Consider the following 4,003-nt stretch of genomic DNA (forward strand, 5'->3'; position numbering starts at 1 on the left):
CCACTATACAGACCTGTGTTCTTTACAAAATGCTGCTTAAAAGCATCGATTGACAGATTTTTGTATTTAGATAAATAAACTATTGTAGATTGTAATAGTTACATTTGTAATATGCTAAAAAATACACCCCCTACTTGTATTAAAATTCATAGTATTTTTGTATTGTCTTGTCCTCTTTTGTACAAAATAAATAGCAGTAATGGTGTTTTTTCTGCTATATGTACTTTGCTTTATTACATGTGCTTTTCAATAAAAAAAACAGCTCATATGAACACACTTTTGGAGTTTGGTATGTTTTCCCTGACAGATGGATTTGATGTTTGTTTTTTTTAATTTGAAATTGGCAGTTCACAAGGCTTGCCATTTAGGATCTGCCCAGACTGAGTCATCTGGCCATCCTCAAGTTCTTACACCTGCCAATTTCTCCTGCATCCATCATAGGCAACTATGTGAGTCAGCTGTTCCATTATTTCCTGATGTATCCCAGAACTGGACATTCACTAGACTATAAACTAAAATTATGTAAAGATTTGGGTCACCATGTGCATTTCAGAGAGGCCAGCCATGAGAAAAGAAGCTGTTGAAGTGTTAATTTGTCAGTGAAAACACATTTAGAGGAAGACTCGTCTCAGGGGGTAGAACAGATTATCTACTAATCAGAAGATTGGTGGTTCGATCCCTGGCCCTCCACTCCATGTACTTAAGTGTACAAGATGCTGAACCCCAAATTACTTCCAAGACATCTATGGGAGTATGAGGCTTGTAGTAGTGGTTGCTTGGTTACAGTATAAAGGTGCTATATAAGTACAAGTCAGGAGCAATTCATGTAATATATAATAATAGTGAATGACACTGATAATGAGTAGTTTAACCAAGAATTAGTTTATTGATTTTGATATGAATTGCCTTAAACTGCAGTCCTGCTACATGAATTATAGCTGATCTCAATGCCAGCACACATAAGCTGATACCCATCTGTCCCTATAATTGGAAAATCTGATATTTAATTGCTTGAATTGCCTCACAATGCTGTGATTGCAGCCATCCCCCAACTCTCTGTGACTTCATAATGTCACTTTTATTTACTGCAAATAGTATTTCACCACCAATTTAGGTATTGCTCATCAATGCTGGTGCACAGTAAGACAGTGACTCACCTTTAAGGTTATACTCAGTATCTTCCATTGGCCCACTTTCTTTTGCCAATAACTCTGCATGAATGCAGGCACAACATAAAAATGCACGCTGAGAAAAGGCCGAAGAAGTGCTTGTGAGTTCATGACCTCAGAGGCTGGCGTCATCAAGTGCGTGTGCGTGTCTGTGTTTATTCCAAAGCAAAAAGAGAAAAGAGTAGAGCAGAACACTGTGTGCTTTTGACAGAAGAAATATGTGTTTAATGCAAAGGCTACAGATTTCTTCATGCACAACATGGCCAACAAACAAAACAAGAAAGAAAGAAAGTGCATAACTGGTGCTTAAATGAGACCAAAGTGTTGAAAAGCAATTATTCAGAGCCATCACTTGACTGATGTCATCATTATTGTGGCATGCATTTCCCCCCCTCAGTGTCTTGTAAAGTATTGTCTTACAGCTGGTCTGAGGTCAGTTGTAAAGAATATAGCACCAAATGGATACTGCTGGTGAACAGCTGGTAGACCTGGGGTCAGCCATGCATGGCTGTAATAGTAGAGCGCCTGCTGCTGAGGCGAAGAGGCCCATGTTGTGGTCGTGTTTGGCAGCAGCAGAGCAGAACTGCAGAACTGGCAGAGGGCTGTCACAGGGAGGCCAAGGCATTACACAGATCTGTACCTCTCTCTCAGTGTGCTGGGTGTGTGTCACCTCACCATGGCAAGCTGTAGTACATCCTTCTTGCTCTGTTTACTTTTACTTATTACTCATGTTTTACTCATGTTTTACATGAACAATAAGTAAGTGCTTTTTACTCTTGTTTTACTTGAGTAAGTAATCACTGATACGCCCACTCTCCTCTAAAACGCGAACAATTCTGTATCACTGTTGGAACGTCAAACCCTTTTGGTAATGTTGACATTGTAACTCTTGTTAAATGGATTACGTCTTCCTCTGTGGGCTGAGAAATATCTCCACCCAATGTCTTATAAAAGCTTTTCACAACCTAATTTGGATAAACTCAATAATGTGTGGTGGCTGTATTAAAAACAAGGCTTTTTCCCCCTCCACCGTTTCCAAAAGGTTTATACTTCAATGATGCACAGATTTCAGCATCGATACAGGGAATTATGAAAAATGATGGAATATGAAACCTGTTTGAGTTATAAAGCTAATTAGACTATATTTGGATACACTTGGATGTGGAGAATAAGAGTTATTTGCTTGCTGGCACTTGCCAGGAGCAAGTTAGCTTTGTTCTGCACTGCTGGACCTTGTTAGAAATTCCAGCGTAATTGAAGTGGAGAACCTTTCCTTTATAACAGATTGGTAACATATGCAAGCACATGCAGTGTACTGAATGACTAAAAGAAGACATCACGCACTGAAAGCAGTTTACTGGTAGGTAAAGTAAGGCAGCAATGTGAGAGAAATCATTTTCAATTTATAATTGTGAACCAGAATGTGTAAAAGTGGTTATAGTGGCTTTCTACTGGTTATCCAAAGCAGGGCTTACTAACAGACTTCTTTTCTTGCAATCAAGTGGTCACAGTCAAAATGCCCTGAGCAAAATGGCCACTGACACACATGATATAAAAAGCATCACATCACAACAAGAGCGCTACTGTAGGTGGCTTTGGTTTGGTTTGAATGTTTCAAGAGAGTGTGTGAGGGCGATGGAGCAGAGCTGCGGTGAGGGTGGTACCTCCAGTGCCTTGAGCAAGCTTGGAGCTCAGAGGGTCTTTTCTCTGCAGGGAACTGAGTCCGGGGAAACACACGAGCTGACCGGCCAAAGAAGAGCGACCTGGGCAACACTTCCCTGAGGTAAATGTAAAGGACTCCCCGCAGCCAAATGTTTACACTGAGGCAGTGTCTGTTTTGCAGGTTTTAAGCACACGTGAGGCGTGTAGACATAATATAACACACCCATAGGGGAAACTATAAGAAAGAATAAAAAAGAGAAAGGGCTAAGAGTTTTTACTGCACTGAGTTGAAAATGATTATTGGAATACTTTCCTGCCTCCAAAAATTCTGAAACATAAGAAAATGAATGACAGTACATTAGCAACAACATTCTTTTTTACCTGCCAGTCCTGCGCTTCAGTGCCAGAGACAGCTTCTCATAACAAATATCTCCTAACCCCCCCCCCAAAACACTGATAATGGGCAAAATGGAGCAGCCTCTAAATAAATGACAAGAAGAAGCATTAACCCAGTTTTTCATAAATCTACAATATTACATGCATATCACTGATTAAAATAAGGCCACAGTGGAGTGAAGGATGAAGCTATCATTCAATAGGCACATGTGGAGCCAGCATGAGGATTAATATCTAGGATTAATACCCTGTTTTTATGATGATGATCCTAGACTAGAACACTGTGTCTTTGTCTCAGCTGGGGAGATAATTTAACACTTTTTTGATGAAACCTCAATCCAGTGAGTGTTAAATGGAGCTCGATGTGATTCTGGCATTAATTGACACAGACCGGAAGAATGGATTAACCTATTTATTGTGCTCCAGTTTTTAAGGTTTTAGATAAGTGTGCAATATATGGGCAATCAGTGCATAACTCTGCTGAGAAATATTCAGTTTGTTTGTGTTTGACAGGGTTTTAGCCTTGATGAAAACATCCATCTGCCAGTAAAGCCACAACTTTGGTCCAGACTGATAGATCTCAACAGTAATTGAGTTTCCATATTATGTACAGACTGCACACTACTTTGAGACTGTCTGACCTTTATCTCAAATACCTCACTGACACTCAGGCATTCAGACAATGAATCCTAGTGACTTTGGGAGTATTTTCCTCTGAACCCATATTTGTGAGTTTAAGTGTAATATGTCATCACCCTGGTACATTCGGTTTCCTT

This window comes from Rhamphochromis longiceps, linkage group LG23 (genome assembly GCF_057381845.1).
Source record: "Rhamphochromis longiceps isolate RC_006_pf linkage group LG23, R_longiceps_female_GT1.1, whole genome shotgun sequence".
Lineage (NCBI taxonomy): Eukaryota > Metazoa > Chordata > Actinopteri > Cichliformes > Cichlidae > Rhamphochromis > Rhamphochromis longiceps.